This window comes from Ranitomeya variabilis, chromosome 7 (genome assembly GCF_051348905.1).
Source record: "Ranitomeya variabilis isolate aRanVar5 chromosome 7, aRanVar5.hap1, whole genome shotgun sequence".
In the NCBI taxonomy this organism is placed as follows: Eukaryota; Metazoa; Chordata; class Amphibia; order Anura; family Dendrobatidae; genus Ranitomeya; species Ranitomeya variabilis.
Window position 1 is genome coordinate 111,834,787 of NC_135238.1, and position 12,669 is coordinate 111,847,455.

A 12,669-nucleotide genomic window follows, 5' to 3' on the forward strand; every position below is an offset into this window, starting at 1 on the left:
GAGATCAATCTTAGAGAACCACTTGGCCCCCTTTATACGAGCAAACAAATCAGTAAGCAGTGGTAACGGATATTGATATTTAACCGTGATTTTATTCAAAAGTCGATAATCAATACACGGCCTCAAAGAGCCGTCTTTCTTAGACACAAAGAAAAAACCGGCTCCTAAGGGAGATGACGAAGGACGAATATGTCCCTTTTCCAAGGACTCCTTTATATATTCTCGCATAGCAGCGTGTTCAGGCACAGACAGATTAAATAAACGACCCTTAGGGTATTTACTACCCGGGATCAAGTCTATGGCACAATCGCACTCCCGGTGCGGAGGTAGTGAACCAACCTTGGGTTCTTCAAAAACGTCACGAAAGTCAGACAAGAATTCAGGAATCTCAGAGGGAATAGATGATGAAATGGAAACCAAAGGTACGTCCCCATGAGTTCCTTTACATCCCCAGCTTAACACAGACATAGCTCTCCAGTCGAGGACTGGGTTATGAGATTGCAGCCATGGCAATCCCAGCACCAAAACATCATGTAGATTATACAGCACCAGAAAGCGAATAACCTCCTGGTGATCCGGATTAACACGCATAGTCACTTGTGTCCAGTATTGTGGTTTATTACTAGCCAATGGGGTGGAGTCAATCCCTTTCAGAGGTATCGGAGCCTCCAATGGCTCCAAATCATACCCACAGCGTTTGGCAAAGGACCAATCCATAAGACTCAAAGCAGCGCCAGAGTCGACATAGGCGTCCGCGGTAATAGAAGACAAAGAACAAATCAGGGTCACAGATAGAATAAACTTAGACTGTAAAGTGCTAATTGAAACAGACTTGTCAGGCTTCTTAGTACGCTTAAAGCATGCTGATATAACATGAGTTGAATCACCACAATAGAAGCACAACCCATTTTTTCGTCTAAAATTCTGCCGCTCGCTTCTGGACAGAATTCTATCACATTGCATATTTTCTGGCATTTTCTCAGTAGACACCGCCAAATGGTGCACAGGTTTGCGATCCCGCAGACGCCTATCGATCTGAATAGCCATCGTCATGGACTCATTCAGACCCGCAGGCACAGGGAACCCCACCATAACATCCTTAATGGCATCAGAGAGACCTTCTCTGAAAATCGCCGCCAGGGCGCACTCATTCCACTGAGTAAGCACAGACCATTTGCGGAATTTTTGGCAGTATATTTCAGCTTCATCTTGCCCCTGAGACAAGGACATCAAGGCCTTTTCCGCCTGAAGCTCTAAATGAGGTTCCTCATAAAGCAACCCCAAGGCCAGAAAAAACGCATCCACATTGAGCAACGCAGGATCCCCTGGTGCCAATGCAAAAGCCCAGTCTTGAGGGTCGCCCCGGAGCAAGGAAATTACAATCCTGACCTGCTGTGCAGGGTCTCCGGCAGAGCGAGACTTCAGGGACAAAAACAATTTGCAATTATTTTTAAAATTTTGAAAGTGAGATCTATTCCCCGAGAAGAATTCAGGCAATGGAATTCTAGGCTCAGACATAGGTGCATGAACAACAAAATCTTGCAAATTTTGTACCTTTGTGGCGAGATTATTCAAACCTGTAGCTACACTCTGAAGATCCATTTGAAACAGGTGAACACAGAGCCATTCAAGGATTAGAAGGAGAGAAAGAGAGGAAGGCTGCAGTATAGGCAGACTAGCAAGTGATTCAATTAAGAGCACACTCAGAACTAGAGGGAAAAAAAAAAAAAAAAAAATTGTAGCAGACTTCTTTTTTCTCTCCTTTCTCAGCCAGTAAATTAACCCTTTTTTGGGCCGGTCAAACTGTCATGATTCTCAATGGCGAGAGAACATAGCCCAGCATATATGAGAACTAGCTCTTGGAAGATGGAAACTATACTGACCATGAACTAAACCTGCCGCACAACTAGAAGTGGCCGGGTAGCATGCCTACGTTTTTTATCCCTAGATGCCCAGCGCCAGCCGGAGAACTACCTAATCCTAGCAGAGGAAAAGACAGTCCTGGCTCACCTCTAGAGAAATTTCCCCAAAAGGCAGACAGAGGCCCCCACATATATTGGCGGTGATTTTAGATGAAATGACAAACGTAGTATGAAAATAGGTTTAGCAAAATCGAGGTCCGCTTACTAGATAGCAGGAAGACAGAAAGGGCACTTTCATGGTCAGCAGAAAACCCTATCAAAACACCATCCAGAAATTACTTTAAGACTCTAGCATTAACTCATAACACCAGAGTGGCAATTTCCGATCACAAGAGCTTTCCAGACACAGTAACGAAACAGCAGCTGTGAACAGGAACAAAATGCAAAAACACACAAGGACAAAAGTCCAACTTAGCTGGAAGTTGTCTGGTAGCAGGAACATGCACAGAAAGGCTTCTGATTACATTGTTGACCGGCATGAAACTGACAGAGGAGCAAGGTTATATAGCGACTCCCACATCCTGATAGGAGCAGGTGAACAGAGGGGATGATGCACACAAGTACAATTCCACAAGTGGCCACCGGGGGAGCCCAGAATCAAATTTCACAACAGTAGAGGGTCAGTCAGGATTTCCCTAGCCCGGCCCAGCTAGATAAAATCTAGCCGACGCCACTGAGCGCATAGTGGACAAAAGCGGAATTACCGCTGTCTGTCGAACGCCCTAGTATGAACAGCGTCCGACATGACAGCTATTCCATCCGGTTTGTGTTTAGTTGGACCATCATTTCTTTTTCAACAGGACAATGACCCAAACACACCTCCAGGCTGTGTAAGGGCTATTTGACCAAGAAGGAGAGTGACGGGGTGCTACGCCTGATGACCTGGCCTCCACAGTCACCAGACCTGAAACCAATCGAGATGGTTTGGGGTGAGCTGGACAAGAGTGAAGGCAAAAGGGCCAACAAGTGCTAAGCATCTCTGGGAAGTCCTTCAAGACTGTTGGAAGACCATTTCCGGTGTCTACCTCTTGAAGCTCATGAAGAGAATGCCAAGAGTGTGCAAAGCAGTAATCAAAGCAAAAGGTGGCTACTTTGAAGAACCTAGAATATAAGACATATTTTCAGTTGTTTCACACTTATTTGTTAAGTATATAACTCCACATGTCATAATTCATAGTTTTGATGCCTTCAGTGTGAATGTACAATTTTCATAGTCATGAAAATACAGAAAAATCTTTGAATGAGAATGTGTGTCCAAACTTTTGGTCTGTACTGTAAACCAAATAATAAAGCACTTGGCACTCAGAGATTCATTTGCAAGATAAACGTGAAAGTTTTGTTTATTTGTGCGACCAGTTCAAGAGTGTTTAAACGTTTTCGGTCACAAGACCTTCATCAGAAACATCTCTCATGAAACTGCAAAATATGCAAACGACAATTACATGATTGTAAAAGACATATGATATACAATTGAATTTAACAGAGGAGAACAAGTACATACACAAAAAGAGAACAAGTCTGATTATAATGGATGTTGTACAGAAAAAATTCAACACATGATGAATAAATAAATAAATAAACAGTGACAACCGTGACGGTCAGGGCTAATCCAGACTGGTGTTCCGTGAGTCGTAGAATTCTCAGGCTAGGCTATAGGAAGCTGTGAGCGTGGATAAGGATAACAAGCAATTATATAACCTTAATACTGAGATTGCAGAGAACATTAATTGAGCTAAAATGCCCAGAAGGATACTGTGAAAGCAGTACTGCAGGGTGTCTGGTTGTGGCAGTAGGAACAAGAGTGCAGAGTGATCACCTAAAATGAAAATGTGACATCGTGAATTAGCAGGATAGATCCCGGGTGAGTTGCTGTGAAAAGCTTCAGCAATATATGTCCGCCCACCCTGTATACAGAAACCACCATGTATACGGCACAAACTCAATAAGGATATGGTATCCCAAACTGGGCTGCCAGTAATGTAATAATAGCAATATTCACTAAGATCCCCAGCCGAATAATCTATATAAAGTACCTGGAGGCAGAACAGCGCAATGCATAGGCCTAAAGGGCCCACGTACACATGTGAGAAACCTGGCAAAAACACCTGAAGGGTATGATAAGAACAACATTACTATCCAGGAGAATCAGGGCAAACAAATAATGCATTCTACTTGTGGTTGTATACCATAAGCTTCTAATTACCTCGGGGGTCCTGGAGGGTGTATAAGAAGTAGGGCGCACCGGGAGGGCGAGAAACCGCTATAAGGAATGGCGCTAAAAAACAAATGCACATTGGGAAAGATATCCCTTAGTATCGTGCAAAGCATAGCAGGCTCTGGTGAGTAAGCCATGTATATTTACCCAGTAAGTCCAGATCCGGGGTGCCGAGGTGCTGAGGGGCTGGTGTTGCCAGAAGCCGCTGTGTGACAGCGGTACTTCCGGGTATAAAAGCGCCCTGAGAGCGGGTCATGTGACCCGCCTCATCATGGAACATGTGATCGCGGTCATCAGGACCGCGCTTGCGCAGAATGAGAGAATACTGAAGGCAGGGATTAAGCGCTGTATTAGAGGGACTGCGCATGCGTGGATTCACAAGGGGAGCGAAATACTATGGGTGAGCGCTATGTAACAGATAGAAGGCACTGGTAGTATCGCTGATGGTATGAGATCTAAAAGGGCATGCATGGTTTAAGATGTAGAGACAAGCTGGCTATTTAGAGGATGGCCACATAGTGTGTGTGTGATAACCCTTGAATAAAAAGAACATAGCACATATATACTCTACCATATGTGGTGCCACCAGTACCCAGTGTGTGACGTGATTTTAGCGATTCTAAAAGACAGTAAAAAAGAACAGCATTAGATTAAATGCATGATCTACAAGATAAATACAGCAACAACAATAAAACAGTAAAACACATAGGAGCTCCAATAAACATAACTAGTATTATTATAGAAAAGCTGAGACATCATAGTCTCTATTTAATCCCTTGGGTTCCAAGGTCTGCAGTGTAAAGATCCAGAATGCCTCCCTTCTTTTAAGCATTTTGGTGCGGTTCTGGCCTCTCCTTAGGGGGTCTATTTGTTCTAAGACCTGAAACCTAAGTTGGGAAATATTATGATTTTTTTCAAGAAAATGGAATGGGAGGGGAAGGTGGGTCTTTTTGCAACGAATGGTTGACTTATGTTGGGACACCCTGTCCCGGACTGTTTGAGTGGTCTCTCCCACATAGGCCAGACCACATGGGCATTTAATCAAGTACACTACGAATGAGGACTCGCATGTGTAAAAGCCTTTGATAGGTATAGCTCTGCCAGTGTGGGGATGGAATACTGAGGGGCCCTTTTGTACATTACTACACTGGAGGCAATTGAGGCAGGGGAAAGTACCTCGTCTTTGGGTCTGCAGAAAGGACTGCCTTGGAAGAATCGTGCCCGAACCCACATCTGCTTTGACCAATCTATCCTTAAGGTTTTTGGCCCGTCTAAAACAGGGCATGAAGGGTACCTTAAATTCAGGAATATGTGGGTAGCTTTTTGAAAGTATATTCCAATGCCTCCTGATGGTGGATTGTACCAAACCAGAGAACGGGTGAAAGGTGGTGACAAAATGAATTCTTTTACACCCCTCAGCAGATTTCCTGGATGTCATGTCATGTTTGGCCTTCGTGAGTACCCCCGGTGGGTAACCCCTAGCGGAAAATTTATTTTCCATTTCAGTTAACCTTACTTTCTTAGTATCCTCATTAGAGACAATCCTGTCAACCCTTTGAAACTGTGACTTGGGAATATAATTTTTTATGGACGGAGGGTGGCAACTGCTAAAGTGTAGCAGGCCGTTCCTATCTGTAGGCTTGGTGAATAGGTCGATGCCGAGGGTCCCCCCCCTCTCCCGATAAATCAAGGTGTCCAAAAAGCTAATTCTGTTTGCATCATGCTGTATAGAAAATTTAAGTTCAGGCCAGATGTTGTTGATATGATTATCAAAAGTTACAAGTGACTCTATGGGTCCATCCCAGATGCAAAAGATGTCATCAATATATCTCCGCCAAATTATGCAATGAGCTAAGAACAGGGGATGACCATAGACAAAATCATTTTCAAAGGCTGCCATATATGCAATAGCGTATGGAGGCGCTACGTTAGAGCCCATTGCTGTGCCCTGCTGCTGGACGTAAAAGGTATCTTGGAACATGAAATAGTTCTCTTTAAGTACCAAGTCCAGGAGGTCAGCACAAAGATGACAAATTTTCATATCCACCCCGGCCTCGCTCAGGAGTCTATCTGTGGCTGCCAGACCTTTTTCATGGATGATGGACGTATAAAGGCTATTAACATCCCACGTGATCAAGAGACAAGTGGGGGAAAGGGGGCTCAGGGACCTGATGACTTTAATAATATCGTTAGTGTCGAGTAAGAAGGATCGGGTGGTTTTGACCAGTGGAGTGAGGATTTTTTCCAGTATAATGGCCAATGGTGACAGAACAGAGTCTGTTAGTGCCACGATCGGTCGTCCTGGGGGTTTTACCAATCTCTTGTGAATTTTGGGCAAAATATAGAATATTGGAGTAATGGAGTCTGTTTTGATGAGGAAATCCCCTATTTTAGTGTCAATCGTGCCCACCTGTAGATGGTAAACTACAATTGGTTTAATTTTTTGGACTAGTTTGTTAAGTGGATTCTGTGCTATTTTTTTGTAAACTGAAGTGTCATTTAGTTGCCTAAATACCTCCTCCAAATAGTCAGATTTGTCCATAATCACAGTAGCACCACCCTTATCCGCTGGTTTAATTATGAGTGAATTGTCTGATGATAATTGGTCCAGAGATAATTTCTCAGACTGTGACAAATTGGTATGAGAATGAAAATGCCCTTGCTCCACCCCCCGAGTAAATACATGAATGTCTCTTTCCACTAAGGAAACGAACGTCTCCACTGGTGGGTTATCTCGTGGTGGCATATAGGAGCTGGAAGACCACAGTCCCAACCCCCGGAGTTCAAGAAGAGGGGTGTTCCCCTGAGATGATGAAGCCAGCGCAGGTGGTTTGTCAGAGAAATGGACCCGTAACCGGAGGTTCCGAAAAAACCTCTGTAGGTCCATGTTCAATTCAAAAGAGTTAAATTTGTACATAGGGCAAAATGATAAGCCCTTTTGAAGTAGGGATAGTTGATGTGGATCCAGATTCTTGGAGGAGATATTGATTACCAGTGGGAGGTCCTTACCTGAGAGCGTGTTGACATCTGGTTTCTGGACTCCCCTGCGACATTGGCCCCCCCGCCTCGTCTTCCTTTCTGGCGGCTGCGGCCGTGCCCTAAAAAAGAATGGGAGGTAGAAGTATTTGAGGTGCCGGGTCTGCTCTCGGTGGAACCAGAAGAGCTGAGGGAGCTGTGTCGTCTGGTGGAATGCCGAGTATCCCGCCACTGATATACGCGGTTTTGTAAATAGTCCTCTGTATCCCTCAAAAATTTTGATCTTTTCTTTTTCTCCAGTTCTGACCTGTGTGTCCGCAGCATATCTTGGTTCTTTGTCTTGAGTTCTTGAAACTCCTCCTGAGGCAAAGTACTGGATAATTGGTTCTCGATAGCATTTATTTGGGCATTTACCGTGTCCAAGTTCTTTTGCAGATAAGAGAGGGTTAACGTCATCAGGTCTGCCGAGCATTTGTTTAGGATGTAATCAAATTTTGTACAATAGTCCTTGACTTCCCTGAAAAATGTAGGTTGTAAGGGAACCCGCAAGCCCCTTGGGATTCGTTGAACCCGAAGGTATTCAGCTAATGTGATAATATGGAGCTCCAAATTAATAGCTCTTCTGGACTCACGTTCCAGGTCTCGATTCTTGAGTTCCTGAGTAGGAATCTGAAGAAAATCACTGGGAGTGGTTACTTTAGAAAGAATTTCCGCCACTTCCTTTGCATTGAAGGAAAAAGTCTCATTAGACATCGTCCAGGGTGCTCGTGTAAGGAGATTCCAGATATGAAAGTAGTACACGGCACTCAAGGTTCCTTGGTGGTGCACAAGTAAGGTATCCAACCCGTGAGTAAATAATAAAGCACTTGGCACTCAGAGATTCATTTGCAAGATAAACGTGAAAGTTTTGTTTATTTGTGCGACCAGTTCAAGAGTGTTTAAACGTTTTCGGTCACAAGACCTTCATCAGAAACATCTCTCATGAAACTGCAAAATATGCAAACGACAATTACATGATTGTAAAAGACATATGATATACAATTGAATTTAACAGAGGAGAACAAGTACATACACAAAAAGAGAACAAGTCTGATTACAATGGATGTTGTACAGAAAAAATTCAACACATGATGAATAAATAAATAAATAAACAGTGACAACCGTGACGGTCAGGGCTAATCCAGACTGGTGTTCCGTGAGTCGTAGAATTCTCAGGCTAGGCTATAGGAAGCTGTGAGCGTGGATAAGGATAACAAGCAATTATATAACCTTAATACTGAGATTGCAGAGAACATTAATTGAGCTAAAATGCCCAGAAGGATACTGTGAAAGCAGTACTGCAGGGTGTCTGGTTGTGGCACTAGGAACAAGAGTGCAGAGTGATCACCTAAAATGAAAATGTGACATCGCGAATTAGCAGGATAGATCCCGGGTGAGTTGCTGTGAAAAGCTTCAGCAATATATGTCCGCCCACCCTGTATACAGAAACCACCATGTATACGGCACAAACTCAATAAGGATATGGTATCCCAAACTGGGCTGCCAGTAATGTAATAATAGCAATATTCACTAAGATCCCCAGCCGAATAATCTATATAAAGTACCTGGAGGCAGAACAGCGCAATGCATAGGCCTAAAGGGCCCGCGTACACCTGGCAAAAACACCTGAAGGGTATGATAAGAACAACGTTACTATCCAGGAGAATCAGGGCAAACAAATAATGCATTCTACTTGTGGTTGTATACCATAAGCTTCTAATTACCTCGGGGGTCCTGGAGGGTGTATAAGAAGTAGGGCGCACCGGGAGGGCGAGAAACCGCTATAAGGAATGGCGCTAAAAAGCAAATGCACATTGGGAAAGATATCCCTTAGTATCGTGCAAAGCATAGCAGGCTCTGGTGAGTAAGCCATGTATATTTACCCAGTAAGTCCAGATCCGGGGTGCCGAGGTGCTGAGGGGCTGGTGTTGCCAGAAGCCGCTGTGTGACAGCGGTACTTCCGGGTATAAAAGCGCCCTGAGAGTGGGTCATGTGACCCGCCTCATCATGGAACATGTGATCGCGGTCATCAGGACCGCGCTTGCGCAGAATGAGAGAATACTGAAGGCAGGGATTAAGCGCTGTATTAGAGGGACTGCGCATGCGTGGATTCACAAGGGGAGCGAAATACTATGGGTGAGCGCTATGTAACAGATAGAAGGCGCTGGTAGTATCGCTGATGGTATGAGATCTAAAAGGGCATGCATGGTTTAAGATGTAGAGACAAGCTGGCTATTTAGAGGATAGCCACATAGTGTGTGTGTGATAACCCCTGAATAAAAAGAACATAGCACATATATACTCTACCATATGTGGTGCCACCAGTACCCAGTGTGTGACGTGATTTTAGCGATTCTAAAAGACAGTAAAAAAGAACAGCATTAGATTAAATGCATGATCTACAAGATAAATACAGCAACAACAATAAAACAGTAAAACACATAGGAGCTCCAATAAACATAACTAGTATTATTATAGAAAAGCTGAGACATCATAGTCTCTATTTAATCCCTTGGGTTCCAAGGTCTGCAGTGTCAAGATCCAGAATGCCTCCCTTCTTTTAAGCATTTTGGTGTGGTTCTGGCCTCTCCTTAGGGGGTCTATTTGTTCTAAGACCTGAAACCTAAGTTGGGAAATATTATGATTTTTTTCAAGAAAATGGAATGGGAGGGGAAGGTGGGTCTTTTTGCAACGAATGGTTGACTTATGTTGGGACACCCTGTCCCGGACTGTTTGAGTGGTCTCTCCCACATAGGCCAGACCACATGGGCATTTAATCAAGTACACTACGAATGAGGACTCGCATGTGTAAAAGCCTTTGATAGGTATAGCTCTGCCTGTATGGGGATGGAATACTGAGGGGCCCTTTTGTACATTACTACACTGGAGGCAATTGAGGCAGGGGAAAGTACCTCGTCTTTGGGTCTGCAGAAAGGACTGCCTTGGAAGAATCGTGCCCGAACCCACATCTGCTTTGACCAATCTATCCTTAAGGTTTTTGGCCCGTCTAAAACAGGGCATGAAGGGTACCTTAAATTCAGGAATATGTGGGTAGCTTTTTGAAAGTATATTCCAATGCCTCCTGATGGTGGATTGTACCAAACCAGAGAACGGGTGAAAGGTGGTGACAAAATGAATTCTTTTACACCCCTCAGCAGATTTCCTGGATGTCATGTCATGTTTGGCCTTCGTGAGTACCCCCGGTGGGTAACCCCTAGCGGAAAATTTATTTTCCATTTCAGTTAACCTTACTTTCTTAGTATCCTCATTAGAGACAATCCTGTCAACCCTTTGAAACTGTGACTTGGGAATATAATTTTTTATGGACGGAGGGTGGCAACTGCTAAAGTGTAGCAGGCCATTCCTATCTGTAGGCTTGGTGAATAGGTCGATGCCGAGGGTCCCCCCCCTCTCCCGATAAATCAAGGTGTCCAAAAAGCTAATTCTGTTTGCATCATGCTGTATAGAAAATTTAAGTTCAGGCCAGATGTTGTTGATATGATTATCAAAAGTTACAAGTGACTCTATGGGTCCATCCCAGATGCAAAAGATGTCATCAATATATCTCCGCCAAATTATGCAATGAGCTAAGAACAGGGGATGACCATAGACAAAATCATTTTCAAAGGCTGCCATATATGCAATAGCGTATGGAGGCGCTACGTTAGAGCCCATTGCTGTGCCCTGCTGCTGGACGTAAAAGGTATCTTGGAACATGAAATAGTTCTCTTTAAGTACCAAGTCCAGGAGGTCAGCACAAAGATGACAAATTTTCATATCCACCCCGGCCTCGCTCAGGAGTCTATCTGTGGCTGCCAGACCTTTTTCATGGATGATGGACGTATAAAGGCTATTAACATCCCACGTGATCAAGAGACAAGTGGGGGAAAGGGGGCTCAGGGACCTGATGATTTTAATAATATCGTTAGTGTCGAGTAAGAAGGATCGGGTGGTTTTGACCAGTGGAGTGAGGATTTTTTCCAGTATAATGGCCAATGGTGACAGAACAGAGTCTGTTAGTGCCACGATCGGTCGTCCTGGGGGTTTTACCAATCTCTTGTGAATTTTGGGCAAAATATAGAATATTGGAGTAATGGAGTCTGTTTTGATGAGGAAATCCCCTATTTTAGTGTCAATCGTGCCCACCTGTAGATGGTAAACTACAATTGGTTTAATTTTTTGGACTAGTTGGTTAAGTGGATTCTGTGCTATTTTTTTGGAAACTGAAGTGTCATTTAGTTGCCTAAATACCTCCTCCAAATAGTCAGATTTGTCCATAATCACAGTAGCACCACCCTTATCCGCTGGTTTAATTATGAGTGAATTGTCTGATGATAATTGGTCCAGAGATAATTTCTCAGACTGTGACAAATTGGTATGAGAATGAAAATGCCCTTGCTCCACCCCCCGAGTAAATACATGAATGTCTCTTTCCACTAAGGAAACGAACGTCTCCACTGGTGGGTTATCTCGTGGTGGCATATAGGAGCTGGAAGACCGCAGTCCCAACCCCCGGAGTTCAAGAAGAGGGGTGTTCCCCTGAGATGATGAAGCCAGCGCAGGTGGTTTGTCAGAGAAATGGACCCGTAACCGGAGGTTCCGAAAAAACCTCTGTAGGTCCATGTTCAATTCAAAAGAGTTAAATTTGTACATAGGGCAAAATGATAAGCCCTTTTGAAGTAGGGATAGTTGATGTGGATCCAGATTCTTGGAGGAGATATTGATTACCAGTGGGAGGTCCTTACCTGAGAGCGTGTTGACATCTGGTTTCTGGACTCCCCTGCGACATTGGCCCCCCCGCCTCGTCTTCCTTTCTGGCGGCTGCAGCCGTGCCCTAAAAAAGAATGGGAGGTAGAAGTATTTGAGGTGCCGGGTCTGCTCTCGGTGGAACCAGAAGAGCTGAGGGAGCTGTGTCGTCTGGTGGAATGCCGAGTATCCCGCCACTGATATACGCGGTTTTGTAAATAGTCCTCTGTATCCCTCAAAAATTTTGATCTTTTCTTTTTCTCCAGTTCCGACCTGTGTGTCCGCAGCATATCTTGGTTCTTTGTCTTGAGTTCTTGAAACTCCTCCTGAGGCAAAGTACTGGATAATTGGTTCTCGATAGCATTTATTTGGGCATTTACCGTGTCCAAGTTCTTTTGCAGATAAGAGAGGGTTAACGTCATCAGGTCTGCCGAGCATTTGTTTAGGATGTATTCAAATTTTGTACAATAGTCCTTGTCTTCCCTGAAAAATGTAGGTTGTAAGGGAACCCGCAAGCCCCTTGGGATTCGTTGAACCCGAAGGTATTCAGCTAATGTGATAATATGGAGCTCCAAATTAATAGCTCTTCTGGACTCACGTTCCAGGTCTCGATTCTTGAGTTCCTGAGTAGGAATCTGAAGAAAATCGCTGGGAGTGGTTACTTTAGAAAGAATTTCCGCCACTTCCTTTGCATTGAAGGAAAAAGTCTCATTAGACATCGTCCAGGGTGCTCGTGTAAGGAGATTCCAGATATGAAAGTAGTACACGGCA

The 12,669-nt window shown here is 44.1% G+C and overlaps 1 long non-coding RNA gene across 1 annotated transcript; it reads right to left on the reverse strand.

Annotated features, from left to right (window-relative positions):
* Positions 1-8,017: 8,017 nt before the first annotated feature.
* Positions 8,018-8,756, reverse strand: LOC143785365 (uncharacterized). The gene is made up of 3 exons (XR_013217975.1): positions 8,718-8,756; positions 8,438-8,500; positions 8,018-8,344 (listed from the first exon to the last, which is right to left on the reverse strand). It is a non-coding gene; the product is annotated as an uncharacterized LOC143785365 (long non-coding RNA).
* Positions 8,757-12,669: the final 3,913 nt, after the last annotated feature.